At 27.8% G+C, this 18806-nt stretch overlaps 1 protein-coding gene across 1 annotated transcript in view; it reads left to right on the top strand.

Annotated features, from left to right (window-relative positions):
• Positions 1 to 18806, top strand: part of LOC107448374 (homeobox protein aristaless) — a 182600-nt gene that overhangs the window by 33727 nt on the left and 130067 nt on the right. The gene's annotated exons all lie outside the window — the stretch shown is intronic.

Raw genomic sequence — 18806 nt, 5'->3', positions numbered from 1 at the left:
AGAGAATACATATAGAACTTCAACTTGCTTTGTAGAACTTGAGGAAATATTATATTTATTAAAATCTATTGTTTATAATGATACTTACTATATAAGGATTATATATTCTATAAAATGTTATTGAAGATTATTTTTAGAAATTATAATAGTTTTAATATGCCTAAAGAATAGTTTGTCATGATCTCTTTCATATGGATATAATGAACAATTTCTGAATCTTCTTTTTATCCAGTAAATTCAGACATCTTTAGAACTTAATTGTGATCTGAAGAATTTGCTGTTTTTGTCGATTTACCAAAAGTGAAATGTCAACATATTAGACATAATTTTTGGTTTATTAATTGCTACGCTAAATTCAAAAATCAGTTGGTTTTCAAAAATAGGAAAATATATTTTTTTAATTGCAATTTATTTTATTAGCGTAACGTTAATTAATTTGTATCAATTTAAATCTAGGTTAAAAGGGAAAAAGTTAGTTTATGAAGAGTTTGAGGCAATGATGAGTCACACCTTATCCAAAAATGACATTTTTTACATCAAACTGTCTTTAGTGTTGTTTTCATATAGGTACTTTACAAGTTTTCAGAAATATTACGAGGAAACAGCACAATATATCGAAACATATTATTGCCTAAATAGGATATGTAGCGTTTCGTAGCAAAACCTCTTTCCTGGAAAATTTTAACATGTGGTTTATATTTCTTCCCGTCCGTCATTTTTTTTTTGCGCATAATTTGAAGTTAAAATTTTTTATAATAATAAAAATTTTCAAATTTAATACATTAATTCTTTTAACTTTATTCGTGACATCTGAAGCAATTATAAGGTTTTAGCGATTATACATTAACGTAAGGAATTTAATACTTTATATTTGAAATCATTCCTATTATTATTATGATATTCAAGACTTACTTTGTTCAAGTAATAAGAACTAACAAAAGAAAAAAAAAGATTTTGTACTTTAAACTTGGAAAATTCAATATAAACACTTATAACAATAAAAATAGGATACTAGCAATAACAATTTTTTATTTGTGAGACCTTTAGTACCCCATATATTTGTTTGTTATTATCGTAGTTAAGGAATTCAAAAATTGCCACGACTTATATGCTCAAGCATTGGTGACTAAAATAAGAAGTCATAAGTTGCATACTATAACTTGAGAAGAATCAACATAAGCACAGTAAAGGGAATTACGTGTAAAAGAAGGCTATAAGGGATTTCAAATGCCATTATTGAAAAAAAAATTCATATTATCATTTCTAGTAATGTTAAATTTAGATTATGTTCCTTTTATATTTTTATTTTTACTTAAGGAATCTAGTGCAAAAACATGATTTTGGACAAAATTTCTGAAATTGAGATTATTATAAATTTAAAATTCCTGCAATTTAAGCTTTCTAAAAATACTTTACTTTTGTTTTTACTCCATTTATTTACAAAGTTAAAGCAGTTTATGTGCAAGGCGATAACACTGGATGGATTAGTGATTTTAAGTCTTTAAATGCGTTTATCTCAAAATCAGATTTTTTTTTCATATTTTACACCACCTTAAACACGATATCTCAAGTTGTTTTAAAAATAATTGTCTATAATTTTTCACGATTGTTTATGATTATAGCACACGCGTTTTGAACTACAGGCTAAGAGAAAAAAGTAGAATTCTTTTTTATGTATGTTTTTCGCAAAGACAAGCGAGAAAATTTTTAAAAATCTGCTTTTTTAACTACATTGTAAACTAACTTAGTTGTAAATGCATTTGCTTTAGAGATAATAGTTCAAAACAAAGTTAATAGCCTTCTAAATAAAATCCTCAAAGTATTCTTATTTTTACCTAAAAATGACAATTTAAAGAGCAAAATTAAAATAATAATAATTTTTATCGCTAGTTTTTAAGTTTTTACACATTATAAAACAAATAAACTAGTTTTTTATATCTTATATTAATATTTTTAAAAAAAATTTGCGGAAGCTATTTGAATAACTAAAATATACAGATTTTTTTAACGTATTTAAGTAAAGCAAATGTTATATTATCGATTGGTATAAAAATAAAAGTATCGAAGCGAATACAAAGTGAAATTAAAAATCGATTGATGGTTTAATAAATTTTAGCGTTGCGATATTTAATTTAATTTCCTTCCTACTGTTCTTAAACATTATGTAAACAATTGATTTATTTAGAAAGTTTTTTTTTCTCCACTGAATATGATTGGCTGTCTAAACACATAGAGCTTTTGTGCAAGTAAATTACATTTCCTGAAATTTTTTTTAATTTTTCAACGTCATTTCTGTATTTATATTGAAATTCTCAATAAGCAATTTCCGCTAACGACAGGAAATTCTAAATTGTAAGAGAAGAACGAAAGTGCCCTTTCCTGACCTTTTCACAAAAGCATCTCTAGCATAATGCATACTGCATACTAGAATAAAATAAGCAAATAAATGAAAAATTGTGAATAGAACACATGTTATGATTGGATTTTAATGACCCTTTATGGGACGTTTTTATCAGAAATGAGTTTTGTCATTTTCAACCAGTATTTCATTACTTGAAGAGGGGTGTCATTTTATACTGTATTTACTATTTTATATTGATTTTTTATTGTCATTGAAATAGTTCTGAATCAACCCCAAAGCATGTTTTTATACAAATTTACATTAACATAATGACATTTTCGGCCAATGACAACAACCACAAAAAGATAATTAGTTTCATGAATCTCCTCCCTCCATTGAAGAAATAATTCTTACTTCTAGATAGATCAAGTCATTTTCTATTTTAAAAAAATCACCTGGGTGAAAAACATTTGATAATTAGCTGAGACGAAAGGGCGGAAAAATATTCACACTTCACAGTCTATGAACCTCAGAACAAATTTCCTGCGTTTTTATATATAGTGGTTGATATTTTGAATTCGAAGCTCGTAATTGTGCATATTAATTTATGTTTTTAATTAATATATTAAAACATTTGAAATTTACTTTGAAAGATTAATTGAAAAATATTACATCAAATTATAGCTAAAATTTTTACTATGTTAGGAAGCAAAACAGGAGTTTAATATATGGATCTCGTCATTTTACTGCCACTTGCCAAAATAGGTTGGTGTACAATTGAACATTGCCAAACTCATACTTTTTGTCATTTTTCAAGTATGTTAAAAAAATTAATATAAATTTACTTAGATAGAAAAAATGCAAATCTAAAGGAGTGCAACTTTTGAATTTTCGGTGCATTCAAAATTGAGGCTAGGAAAAAAAGTACATTTTATTGCAGCAAGTAGACTTGTAACCGTGAATGATGGAAATCAAGAGAATGTCGACTTTCACCGATGAATGGTAGCAGTTACATAGTCGCTTTGGAGAATGTCCGAAATATTTGTTTTGTCCGATTTGATATTAATTCATTCGTTGATATTATTATATTTATTCGATATCTTAATATCTGCTGAGGAAAACATCAATGTTTGGAGTACCGGTTAAATGCATTCACGGCAATTAACACATTTAACACTTGACCTTAAAACACTGATGTAGGGCATACCGGGCAAATGTATACCGAGCAGTGGCACTTAACTAAACCTAGTGTATATTTCAGGCATTTATCAACTTTATGATTGTCAACATTCACCAGTGGAAGTCAACAACCACTAATTTCGGTCATTCACAGAAACAGTCTTTTTGTGAAAGGGATCTTAATTTTTATAAGATTACAATTAAAACATTTATGTTACTAGTTACAACAGTGCATAAAGAATATAAAATCAAAATCAATGAAATTAAGACGTATTAAATTAAATTTCATTAAATTGACGTTAAAATTGTATGTTGTTTTTAAAATTATAATTAGTCTCTTAACCCATGCTAAAGACTAAGCGTCTAACTGGACTGCAGTTTTTATGTGTTTTTGGTCGTGTCTGAGCGGTTTGAAATCAACTTTAATGTTTCCGGCTAGTTCAGAGTTAGAAAAGTCTACTCACTGTTGAGCAGTTGGATAGCGTGGAGCGGAGATCGTGAGATTATACTACATCAACTGCTTTTCAATCTAAATTGTGGTAGTTTGTACATTCGAATCTTTATTAAAAAGGAATTTCTGACCGTCGCTAATAGCTCATTAGAGTAATTCTAGTGTGATGTTAATAGCCAAACCAAAATAATAATAATAAAGTGTAATATTTAAGTTCTAAGCAAAAAATTAATCATATTATTATTTCACTACTATGTTATAACATTGTAACCATATTATAGCACTAAGGAATATTTTGAAGTTTGCAACACAAAATCAACTTTTTTTTAACATTAATATTTTTTGTGAGTTATATTAAAATATATATTCTCGCTAAAGTTTTTTTTAATGCTTATATTTTATTATAAATGCTTTTTTTTAATGAAAAAGACTAATCAAGCCTTGAAATATAGCCGTGCAATAGAAAAATTAACGTAGGTGACAAAAAATTCAAAAATGAGGTTTAAATATATTTAGCATCTATGTATCATGAAAACGCAATATTGCAAAATGCATATTGCATGCATCATACATATTCTAAAAATAGATTTTCAAAAATAAATTTTGTTCTATCAGTTTTCTGAAATTCTAATTTAGGGGGTCATAGCATTCGCAATGGAAAGAAAACAGTTGTCGAGTCACTTTCTTCGAAGTCTATCCTAAAGCACTTGAGCTGTTTTTTCAATTGCACTGCACAATAGGCAAAACATATTTTAGCTTTAAACTCTTTATTTCTTATCGGAAACTAATAATATGGACAGCGTAAAATAAATATGTGTATAACTAATTAAAAAATATTAGTGCTGTACTAATTTATTTTTTACTGATTACACGATTAATATGAGGTTCATATAGAAAACACGAGTCAATTTTTAAAAAGATATTTTTCCTTTAACGTTTTAACCCAATTTTACAGCACTTAGGAGTAAAAGCAACAAAAATAATAATAATATATAAATAAAAAAAATTAATGCAATACAATTTATTTTTGATAAAATTGGAGTGCCATGAAAAGCTTTAAAATACTTTTATAAAAAGAATGGAAGTTTGATAAATTACGTGTCAAAAGAACTTAAGTACGTCAAGTAATTGTTTCGATTCCTAATTTGCTGAAAACAACTTCTTAAAACAAGAAATAAATTCAACAACATTTTATTATTACTTTTTTCTCGTGGTTTGACCTCATTTCAAGAAAGTGCTATGCCTAATTATTCAAATAATGTTTAGATTCTATTTGTCGGAAATGCAATTAAATAACAAAACTCAATTTAAAAGATTAACAATACGTTTGAAGAAAGGTTTTTGTTGCACAAATTTTAATTCCTAAATAATACTTATTTACAGAAGTAAAAGCAATAAAAATAATACCTTTTTTGTTTGTGTAAAGTTACAGAAACAGAAATACAAATTTAAAATCATGGATATTTGAATTTTAACTTACATTAATATGAATGTACACAATTAACTAAATAAATTTTAATTGGGATTTAAAAAAAAACTCTTTATGACTGTATATTGTGACTTAGTAGCTTTGCTTTGTTATAGTTAAAAATTAATTTAAATTTTAAATTGTATAAATGATAAATCGAGAGGTTTTATTTGATTTCTATTTCATAGCTTTTGTTCTGTCAAACTAAATTTTCTGATAGCAGTTCAGTTTGATTACTTTTTTTTAAACTGTTTTGATTCTAATTATTTATTTTATCACTTTTTAATGCATGTCAATGAATAATAAATCTTCATTATTATTTATTATTGATACTTAAATAAGATCAAAGTTTATTAATTTATCCAAAAAAGCAAAAAGCTATTCTTATCACTTTAATGAAGCAATAAATTTAACCATTTAAATTAATGGATAATAATTCAATGTTTAAATTATACTTTACTTTTAATTTACAAAATATACAATTTAAATAGATTCCTATTCCTAAATTTATAGACATAGTAAAAAAGTTGATTTATGTCTCAGATAATTTTTCGATTAATTAAATTTAATATGACTTTAAGGAATTATGAATTGGATTTTCAGATTTTAACGTTTAGGTATAATTTAATCGATCTTGATTTAACTCGTTGCTTACAGCCGGTGCAGCATATGGACCAGAACAGCAGTTGTTATTATGCTATGCGCTGTAAGAAAAGGTTAAAGAAATATATTTCTATTTATTCATAATATATTAATAATTAATTATTATTAAATTCACGGAACCATTATGGCTCAGGGGATAGAGTATTCGCCTTTTAATGAGGTGAACCTGGTTCAAATCCCAGCGATGGCTGGTCGATACGAATTCCGCATCCAACTTGCACCGATCACAGTGCTGACGTAAAATATTCTCAGTGGTAGACGGATCATGGGTTAAAGTCCCCTTGCAGTCAGGATAGCCGTGAGAGGTTTTCGTGATTTTCCTCTTCATGCAGCGCAAATGTGGGTTAGTTCCACCTAAAAAGTCCTCCAAGAAGGCAGACTCTCTTCCTATACTTGATCCAGAAGTTCCCTTGTCTTCTGAATTGGGTTCAAAATTACAAGGCTATGAAGTTGAACATTAATGGTCGTAAACCCAAGAAATTGGGTCGGCTGTTCAATGACGGTTACAATATAAAATAAAATATTAACTTTACGACATCACTCTCTTTATAAATCTCTATACTTAATAATATTTAATTGTTTTAATTTATGTAACGTAAAAAAATATATTTGCTATATTTTTAAAACGAAGGGAAAAGATGAGAAATTTAACATACTCTACATTTTTCGAATTTAAACACATATTTAGCTGATGAACAAAAGATTGTAGCATGGTGTAAAGCGAAATCAAATTTTGACTCTGTTTATCAGAAAAATCAAGTGAAAAATCGAAAGTAAAATTAAGGAAAAATTATTGATAATAAAATTTTTATCCAGAAAAAATCCTTCCTATTTCATTAACATGTCAAGGAAAAAGATGAACTCTTTGTGATCTTAAAATAATAAGCTGAAATACTCGTTTCCTCTTTAATTAATATTTTAATCTTTAATTAATATTTTAATCTTAATTTATGTATAACAAAATGGCTTTTAAGGAATGGTTTGACATACCATACAAAATTAAGTATACTGACAGATTCAGTATAAAACAAGTCAAAGAGAAATTCAGTCAAAGAGAAAATCAAGAAGAAACACAAAATGAAAAAAAAAAAATAAGGAAAGAAAAGAAAAGAAAAGTAATAAAGGAAAATTAAAAAACTATAAATAAAACGTAAGAAAAAAAACGAATATTGGAAATGTCTTCATGTAGTTCAGTTTACTACACTGAGAAAAACAAGTATAGTCAAAACTATCAATGTATGGTAAAATTTGCCGTGTAACTTTGCTATAAGAACACCAAAAAGCACGGTAATTTTTAACGAAATGCTTTGGTGATAACTTTTGGTAAAATTAATAATAAAATATGGTTTTATTACCATGCTGTTTGTTGGTAAATTTAGTAATTTTTTCATGATACCTTAGAGCAGGGCATAAAAACCATTTATTCGGTTAAATTTATTTGTCAGTTTTGTATTTTTACTAAATCTGTGGTAATAATGACTATATTTTAGAAAAACTAAATTTCCGGTAAACAGTTATCATACGAAAAGATAAATTTTCTAATTACTGGTTTAAATTCACATATATTGGTTTTATTAAAAGAATTATGTTTTTTTAACATACCGGAAACTTCATTACCATACTTACCAGAATTCCTTTCGCCTTGCATATCAAACTGAATCAACAATTTTAGTCCATATTTGTAATTTTTTAAGCAGTAAACAATTATTTATATTTCTTTAGATAAAGTATTTCCTTATTAGACACTTAATCCCTGCTGTATAAGTTTTAATTCTAGTTACACCCTTGTTTAAATCTACTTCTTAGTGTGTTAAACCACCTTCAAGTAAAGAGGTTTGAACCACATTTTACACTTTTGGAGAATAATTAATAAAACGGGTATTTATTATTTAACTGAAAATTAATAATGTAAATCCGTAAACAGATAATAAATATTATAAGCACTTAATTAAGACCAACTTATAAATTTTATTACGTTAAAAAATAGAAATATTTTTATTAAAACTGAATCATACCTCTCGTGTTCTCTTGTATATTATCCGACAAAAAGAGCTAATGCATTTTAAAAAGGGAAGAAAATTATTATTTATGTGGATATAGGATAATCCACTCTTTGGCAAATAATCTCACTTTAGAGAGGGAACTAAATCGCTCTTTATCTTTATTCTATTCCAATTAGTATTCTGAAATATTTGCTCTGATAAGAAACATATATATGACGTCATCAGCAGAAAAGAATTAACTGCAAATCCAATACTGTCAGAATCTATTAATAAGTTAAGAATATACATCTAGACATAAAATCCTTTTAGATATAGTTAGAAATCTTGCAATACCTAAACTGAATATTTTCCCTTCAAGGAACAGCAAAAAAAAACGTTGAAAATTATAGCTTACCAACGTTCCTAGTTAGTTATAGATATTTATGAATAGTAATAGCTGCCTCGTGTTATTAAACAAAAGTAAAATTAGTAAAAATTAATAACGTAAATTTGTAAACGGAGGATAAATGTTATAAGCAATGTCAACTTATAAATTTTATTGCATTAATGAATAGAAATATTTTCATTAAAACTGGATATTACCTCCCGTGTTTCCTTATATATTACCCAACAAAAAGAACAAATTTTCATTTTTCTGTATTTCAAAATGGAAAAAAGTGATCATTTAAATGGATATAGGGTAATCCACTTTTTGGCAAATAATCGGATTTTATCGAGTGAGCTAAATCGTACTCTATATTGCTTAGAATTCTAAAACATTAGCTCAGATAAAGTACAAACCTACAAATAAGACGCCGTTAGTAGAAAAGGGTTAACTGAAAATCCAATACAGCCAGAGTCAATTAATAAGTTTAAGAATATATATTTAGATTAAAAATCATTTTTGAACGTAGTTACCATTCTTGCAATACCTTCAACTTAAACTCAAAATATTTTCACTTCAAGGTATAGCGAAAAACCGTTGAAAATTACAGCTTACCAACGTTCCTCGTTAACTATAGATATTTATAAATAGTAATAGCTGTCTCGTGTTCGTATCAAACAATAGATATCAAGGATTACACTGCTTAAGTTAATAATTAAAACTGACTAAAGAGAACGACTCGTGGAGAATTTAGTTTCACGCATGAAGTTTTTCAAATGGACTCATACTTATGATTTATAAACAGCACCGTTCGTAATGTTCTTACTAGATAGCGTTTAGGTAAGTCTATTAAGGGTTGATCGTAAGGAGCAAGACCTTTTAAGCCACACCTTATCTAGCTTGAGAAAATCTACACAATCACCGGATATGCATTAAAAAAATGCTTCCCTTTACACTCGCATTAAATGATATACTATAACTATCACACTACGAATTAAATGCAAAGAGGAGAAATATATAGAAAAAAATTTCTAAGATAAACTTCCTAAAGACTTCCGAATAAAAGGCAATAATTTGTGAAAGCTCTTTTTCTGCCCTGTCATTCATTTTTTTATTTTGATGGAAGAGGCGTGGATGCCATTTTCTTAAGCGATCGCATCAGTCCCGCGTACGTCATAGACATCTGTTGGTCATTAATGACACCCACGTAATTATTTGCCACTGTCCTAGCTTCCGCAAGTAAATGTCCTGTCAATATATAATATGCTATTAATGGAGCAAAATGATTTGATAGAACTTTTTAAACGTAATATTAGACGTTGATAGCTAAATGAGGTCGAGATCAACGTTAGTTTTGCATTGTAAGGATAACTTCAGAAAATCAAGGGCGAAATGTGTAGGTTTTTTAATAAGTAGTTTAAAAACTAGCCGTAGTTACTATGAAACAATCATATTAAACTTTTTGCATCATCAGAAACGTGTAGATTGTAAAACATAATGGCAATTTTACTGCGAGGATTGAAAAATAGTTCTAATATTTGCAACTTGTATTTAAGTATAAATCAGATTGCCTATGAATTGTGAACATGTAGATTATAACACACATAAAGACAATCTTACTACAAGTGCTGAAGAATAGTTATAATATTTGCAACTTGTATTTTAGTGAAAATCAGATTATTTATGGATTGTGTTAACCGTTTTAGTCTATCGATGGGTTTGGTCCTGTCAATATATATAATATGCTATTAATGGAGTAAAATGATTTGATAGATCTTTCTAACCGTAATATTAGACGTTTATAGCTAAATGAGGTCGAGATCAACGTTAGTTTTGCATTGTAAGGGTAACTTCAGAAAATCAAGGGCGAAATGTGTAGGTTTTTTAATAAGTAATTTAAAAACTAGCCATAGTTGCTATGAAACAATCATATTAAATCATAATCAGAAACGCGTAGATTATTACACATAAGAGCACTCTTACAGCAAGTATTGAAGAATAATTCTAATATTTGCAACACTTGTATATAAGGGAAAATCAGATTAATTATGGGTTGTGTTAATCTAAATTTGCGTACTAATCTACTACTAATCTATTTACTGTACGGTGAGAAAAAGGTATAGTCAAAAGTACGAGAATATGGTAAAAATAACTGTATTTCTGGCTCTATAAGAACATAAAAAATCTCGGTAATTTTTTACCGAAGCACTTTGCTAATGATTTTGGCAAAATTGATAATAAAATGTTATTTTATAATATATTATAAAATTCGATAATTTTATCGTGATGCCTCAGAGAAGGCCATGAATTATTTGATTAAATTTACTTTGAAGCTTTGTAATTTTACTAAATAGGTCTTAATAAGAACTATAATTCTGAAAACCAAAACTTTCGGTGAACTGTTACCAGAAGAACGGAAAAGTTACGGCAATTTTTTTTTTAACAGAAATGATATTACCATACAGAATGGCAATTATACTAGAATTTTTCTCCGTGAGAATCTAATCATTCAGAACAATATTTTTAATTTAAAGTCTTTGCTGTTCTACAAGGTTCGTATTAAGGAAATCATTAATGGGCTCAAACCCATTTGCAGGAGCAATTACTTAAATAAAAAATACACGGTACATTCTAAACTTTCGTATTATAGAGAATTCAAAATTTTTGATTTTAAGCAAACTGATGGTTAATTGAACCAAAAAAAGACCAGTTTATTGTTTAATAAATCTTCCAGAACATTAACAAAAGATCCAAATGACGTCGGATTTTGTGAGAAATTATAAGGACTGTTGTTATTTATCTTTTAAATGCTGAAATTTGTCCATCATTAATCATTAATGTTTGTTCATATTAATCAAGACCAAGAACAATTGCTCGTAAAATTGGATTAATTACTTAAACAAACATTGAGAAAAATTTTCAGTTTCACAAGATGAAAGTCGTGTTACAGTCGTATATATATAGTATTACAAGATGAGAGTATATTACAAGATGAGCATATATATATAGTCGTGTTTTTATAGAGGTAAAATCATAAACATTTTTAACGCTATCATTAACCTATATGTCTTCAAACTTTTCTCATAAATATATAACATAATAAGCGAAAATTAATTCTAGTAAAATTACAGGAATAACTATGCGTCACTGACTTTAAGATACGTACAGTTTTGATCGCGAGTAACTTGCTTTTGGCTTTCATTTCTTATTTCAATCCTACTTTGACAACTTTTCATGAGTGTCGCTTAGACTGTTTAACATACTTTTTATTTTTTTCTTCAATATGTATTCTGTTTAAAAAAAACTAAAAATCATTAAAAACATAATTTAGTAGCTCATCTGTAATATCATATTTTCTTGAATGATATTTTTCATGAATATTGACGTTTGCAAACACTTAAAGTTTGTCGCCAAATTTTGGCACGTCAAACCGTAACCATCGAAAATTGAAAAAAAAAAAGGTATACAATCCAATTATGCGAGTTTTATCTTAGTGATATTCCAAAAGCCTATTCAAAGAAGAACAAACTTGTATCATTATAATAGATAATATTTTTATCTGCTGTAATTTTATTGATTGTAATTATAAATTAATCGAATTTATTACAAACTGTTATTCGGTGAGATAACAGTAATGATGTCAAGACCGTAACCAGACGCAGATCTAAAAAGTAAATGTTAAAATCAAGCAAAATTTTGATCACACGCTTGTCATTGCCTAATTTATTTTCTGTGTTGTGTGNGTCTTGGCATTTAGATATATATATATATATGTATATATATATTATACACTTCTGCTTCTAAATTTACCAGGAAGGGGCCACTGTATATTTTTTTTCTAATGAATTTATCTTAAAACAGTTTTTTTAAAAAATACATTAAGTATTCGAATCTAAACCCTTGTACTTAAAAGATGTATTTTAACAAAATGTTAACTGTGTGTATTTTAACAAAAATACAATTGAATTTTTTTGGTGGAAAAGGTATCATTAATTCTCAAAAACCTTTCATAGCTAATTTATCTATCTACAACTTTTCATTTTTGTAATTTCGGTATGAAACTAATAAAAAAAAACTTAAAAAAATTAATTTTTCTATCATTTTGAATATATTCAATATCACAATATTATAAGTATGAGTCAAAATAACAAAAAAGTTTAGCGTTCTTTATTTAGAGCAGAAAAATAAATATTTTAAACCAATAATTCATTAATAATAATTATTATAATAAAATTACAAATATATTCATCAATAATAATTATTATAACAAAATTACTGAATAAGACAATTTAATAAATAAATTTGCACTAAACATAGTTTATTCAAGTTTTATGATTTCACTATCTTTGTTTAATTGCTGAAAGATAATTTGAAAATACACAAATATAATAAAATAATTAGAGGAATATTATTCTTTAAGGAAAGCAAATTCGATAAACCTTAGAGATATAGTGTTGCATAGTAGATTTTGTCTGTATTTTAATTTTGCCGTGTGTGTACAAATATTAAAAAGTAATTCGTGATAGACGATTCTAGATAGAACGTTGTGTCGTGATTCTACTTCTTAGATAAAATCATCATCTATTTATGTAACCGTCATTTCCGTGAATAAAGTAAACGTAAAAATTGACTGCAAAAAAATCTTTAATTAATTTTTCTTAATAGTTATTTCGAAATTACATAGGATCACCAAATATGCAATTTCTTGATTTTATACGAAATTTGTTTCTTTACTTTAAAGGAAAATGTTCAGAAGTGAATAATTAAGACCATTCATAAGCAATTTTTTGTAATAGAGGACAAAAGACCTATGAAAATTAAGTAATGTGGCCATTTTGCTGTTCATTTAAAAGTTAGAGCAATTTCAATCAATAGTGTTGTTAAAACATAATCTTTTTCCTGGTACAATAAATAGCGCTTGCTGTTATATTTTCTAAAATTTATCTTATTTTAATTTGTATGCGACAGTTTTTGGCATGTGTTAAGATGTTAAAAAAAAGCACCCATATATACACACACTCAGAAAAAAATGGTCAATGCTACCAGAATATGGTAAAATTCACCATGTTTTCTACAATTAAAATTTTAATATTATCGGGCCAATTTTCTTAGAATAGGTATCAGCCCTGGAAAAAAAAGCATGGTCAAAATTACCAAAATATTACAAAATTTATGACGTTTCTGACTCTATAGAAACACCAAAAGTCTGGATAATTTTTACCGAAGAGCTTCGGTAATGATTTCTGTAAAATTAATAATAAAATATGGTTTTAAAATATATGATATAATTCAGTAAACCTGATAAAATTTAGTAATTTTATCATGATTACTTAGAGCATAGAATAAAAACCATTTATTACAAATTTGATTTTTGCGGTTAACATTTTAGTTTTTTTTTGCTACATAGAGGGTAATAAGAGATACAATTTTGAAAATCAAAATTTAATGGGTAACCGTTACCATATAAACGAAATAATTTTGACAAACTACTCATATAAACAGATATAAACTACATGAATGTTTTTAGTGTTAGTCTCATAACATTTGCATATATCTGTTTGTTGTATAAAATAATTTTATAATATTTAGCTTTAATTCACTTCAACTTTGTTCGAATTTATATTAATATTCTGTCTCTGCTGCGTGTGTGTTTGATTAATGAACAAATTTTATTTTAAGAAATATTGTATATATACTTCCTAGATTTATGATTCTTGGTTTAGATTGTGTTGTAAAAGTAACTTTGCAAGTTTTTATCTGTATACTATCTTACTGCTATCATAAATTTTAGTATTATTGAATAAAAACAAGATGGCGTGTTCATTACAGCAAGTAGTGTAAAATGACCTTCTAAGTGTTTCTATCTTTCACAAGGAACTATCTTTGGTGTTTTGGTGTAGGGGAACATTTAGTGAAACACTACTTTGGAGTAAAGCAGTTGCCCCCATTTTTGGACTCACAAAATTTTGTTACAATACGAGAATACCATAAAAGAAAAAAAAACTGTAAATTTTAACCGAAGTACTTTGGTAACGATTTGGGTAAAACTACCAATAAAGTATTGCTTTATAATATGATCATGATACCTTAGAGCATGTTATAAAAAATGTGTGCCTCATTCCAATTTTATTTCTTTGGTTGTTAAAACATACGTCTGGAAAATGATATAGTGTCCTGCCAAACATAAATTTATGAAATTTAATTTTTGTATCGTTTTGCTGACTAGTTCGACTTTCAAACTGTTAACTTCCCCACAGTTATTTTTTAAAACTCATGGGGATATTTAGATAAAGATTAAATGCTTATTTGTAATTTATTTAATTGTATCTTTAAAGTACATTGTACCTATGCAAGTATTGTGTTTCTATGATCTATCTCATTTACTTTTATCAAATAAATTGCCATGTTTCGGCCTCTGATTAGCTTTTTTTAAGCTCTGCACTGTAAAAAAAAATTCAGTGCACCTTAACACCAAAAATGGTGGCAGCTACTACCCACTAAAAAAAATGTAGTCAAACATCAAAAATACTTCACTAGACCAGAAGAATGCTTTTTTACACTATTTGGGGTAAAGTAGCTGTCCCCATTTTTCGTATTTAGTAGCACTAAAATTTAGAATCACAATAAGATAAGATACGCGTAAAATTCACTAAAATTATTTTTATGATGCAGCATAAAGTAAAAAGTATTAATTTATAATTCATCTACACCCTGATTCTTAAAATAAGATAAGTTTTAAATCACAGAGAGATTATTACGACTAATTCAAATACGACTAAAAAACAGAAGTGAGTGTAGAAATTAAAAATTATAAATCATTGAATAGAATTAACAGACTTTTAAAAATTAAAATATAATTATTCATATTACACAACTGAAAACTCGCTTAAATTTTGCAATGGAGAACTTTGGTTTCTGTGGATACTCTGCCAAAAAACTTCAGAAACTAATTTTGACTCAACAAAAATGTCTCCGAATGTCTCAGAGAATTTAATTTAGTATCATGTTTCCGATCAATTGAGAAATATTTCTTTTTTTTTCAAAAGTAGGAAAATGAATCGCATTGACACCAATTTAGTTTAAGAGTGTAGCGTAGCTACCAATACAACTATTAACTATTACAACTATTGACTACAACTATTAACCATTGCAACTATAATTCACTTGTATATAAGACATGTTAACTCGATTCTATCAGGAAGTACCTTCTGATTGATGACGGTTAACATTGTCGGTAGCCTAGCTCAATATGGGTGACTCGCGGATGTGATATGACTACGCCTACCTCGACTGAAATGGCATTTCGATTTAAACAGACCTAGTTCTATGAATTTTTCACGGTAAACAGTTAACTTGCTAGTTATGTCTGCTACACAACACACACAACGGGGGCCTGTGCACACTCGACTGCTAATTGCAACACAGGAGCGACCACGCTAACAACCGTGATCCTAATATAGCTCTCAGGATCCGCATTTGAAGCTCGGTGATTTTAATACATCTCTCCTGACTTCTCGCAAAACATCACTGAATAAACTAGTGGTATCTATTAATCGAATTCTCTCAGATAGGAATACTGAAGCTAAAAATGTTTGCTCATGGACCAATAATGATTCATAAGTAAGTTAGTTAGTTTAAGGAGAACAGAATGTAGATTGTTTTTAAACCCCCCTCAAAAAGTATTCACTTCAGCGTAAGAGCTCACTCCAATTCATTTTGAAGCTGCTTGCTATACCAGGTTCGAATCCCAGGGATGGCTGGTCGATACAAATTCTGCCCTCGCCTCGCATCGATCACAAAGCTGATGTGATGGCTGATCCCCAGTGGTTGAATTACTAGTAAAAATCCTCTTAATGTCGGGCTGATCATAAGCATTTTCGTGGTTATGTGGTTTTCCTCTCCATGTAACGAAAATGAGGATTAGTTCCATCAAAAAGTCCTCCATAAAAGATAGTTAATCTCTTTACTTGATCCAGAAGTTATCTAGTCTTTTAGGTTAGGTTTAAGCCTTAGGAGTTTTACAATGATAGTCCAAAATAGATCAGTGGCTCAACACCGGTTATAAAATTAAATAAAATGAAATATTTTTACTATAAATTTGATTTGTAACAATCAACAATAACAAATAAAAATCTTTAAAAAATGCTTGTAAATAACTACATTTATTGATCAAAGTCTATATTCAACATAAAATAAGCTGCTAACATTATTTTCAGTACAAGAAAAAACTAAAAATTACGAGTTAGATTTTCATAATCATAAGGATCATGAAATTTTGTTAAAATAGAGAAGACTAGACTAGAATAATTATGTTATACTTAATCACTATTTTCTTTTACAACCAGAAAGGAACCTGGTTTTACAACTGTGAACTGTCTACAAGTTACTTTTTTTTTCCATTCTAAAATAATGCATACAACCAAAAGCAGTAAAGTAAGTAGTCATTCTTATCTTATCAATGACCAAAGGCAATTTAGATTTATATATCTTTATGTAATCAGTTTATGTGGGTGTGTGGCCCATTGTGGAAGAGTTAATTGTCCGAATTCCCTTCAAATTTCGTGGATTTAAAAGCCAGTTTTTACTGTTCGTGAAATATAGCCATCTGCTTGTGAGGTCTGTTCTTACAAGTTTCAAGAAACTATTGTAGAACTTCACTAATGATAGTATAAGTTAAATTTTATTGGACAGGAAAATTTTACATTTAGTCTAATTTTTAACATCTAAATAAATTCAATAGTCTTTCAGCGCTTAAATGGTCGATGAATTATTTTAGACTTTAAATTCAAACTATTCTTTAAACTTTAAATAGTGTTCTAAATATTTCAATTCTGTCCATTTTCTTTGGTCTTAGTTACTTTATTTAAGTACTTCAGAAATGTATAAAAGTAAATTAGTTTAATAGAATAAACTAGATATAAGAATACTAAGCAAATTTTCTAAATTATAGGCTTGTATGCCGGCCTTTTTTAAAATTAATTGTTGGTGCTTTCCTTTTCTATTTAAAAATGACCCTTTTTGTCCTCTATGTTTTATTTTAAATAAAGTTCTTATGTTTAGATAAAAAATAATTTAAAAAAAATCTGGTTATGTATAAGATAATTCAGATTAAAGAAATGTTTTTCAGAGATGAATATTAAAAGTCACCGTAAAAAGAGATTTTTTTAATATTTTCATTAATTTTTCCTTATTTGTTAATCTAAGCCGAATTCTAAGCCATTCTTTCTGCTAGATTTATATTTGGGGAAATTATATACTAAAGTATTGAAACTGTTTTTCAATATAATTTCGAAGAAAAACTTTCAATTTAAGTAAGGCTATTGAAAATTTTTATACATTATATTAATAACTGATTTTAAACGTGACAAGTCAAACAATTTTCTTTTAAGTTTAGAAAAAAGTTCTATAACCTCTAACGTAAAATATTTTGCACGACGTTTTAAGAATAAGGCTTTAAACTAAAACGAAGTTACTGAATGGATAAGGTTGAAACAATCCAACAAGAGCAAAATTGCCATTGAAGTTGCATTATTGTAAAGCCATTTGCAAATGTTAGTTACGAAATATTAGTTAATTAATTATTTAACTCTTTATAAGTAAGGTAAATTTATAAAATATTTATTTGAAAGAGTGAGAGATAAATTTGAAGGTTTTTTTCTTCTTCATATTTCTTCACAGTTTAATGAAAATATGAAGTTTCTTTTATTGATAACTCAGGGAAACAATTTTTTTTGTTTTCTGTTGCGTGAGAGTTTTTTAAAACAGATCTTAAATACTTTTGTATCGCTGATTTCAAATCACCCTAGCAATAATTATACCTTGGCTCAAGTTGGGCTCAAAATTGGCTCAATATGGGTCCTACATGAACATGCTCCGAGGGATCGATATTGGTATGTCCAGATTTCTTAATATCGGTCCTATGCAGTGTCAGTATCGGCCTACATGGGGTTTATTTTGTCTGAATAATGATTATAAAATATCGGATGAATCGGACAATTCTGCATAGAGCCCATATCGGAAAATATCGGCCCTTTAAACCTTTATTGAGCCAAAATTCGCAAATATTGGTTCAATGAGGGCCCAAGTTATTCTACTGCTAGGGCAGCAATTGGTTTCTCTCTAAAAGCTCCAGTTTTTTTTAAATTACATTTTTGTTAGATTCTAGGAATAAACAGGTGTTGATAAACGATTGATAGAACGTCTTCTTGCATCAACCTGCAATTAAAAGGATTATAATGTTCTGTTTATCCGCCTTCCTTAATTGTGATTTGACATGTTTTGATAGCATATTTGTTCCATGGCTTGGATATTAATTTGCGACCCCAATATATATATAT

The sequence above is a fragment of the Parasteatoda tepidariorum genome, chromosome X1 (assembly GCF_043381705.1).
Source record: "Parasteatoda tepidariorum isolate YZ-2023 chromosome X1, CAS_Ptep_4.0, whole genome shotgun sequence".
In the NCBI taxonomy this organism is placed as follows: Eukaryota; Metazoa; Arthropoda; class Arachnida; order Araneae; family Theridiidae; genus Parasteatoda; species Parasteatoda tepidariorum.
This window is presented reverse-complemented; position numbering and strand designations above follow the sequence as displayed.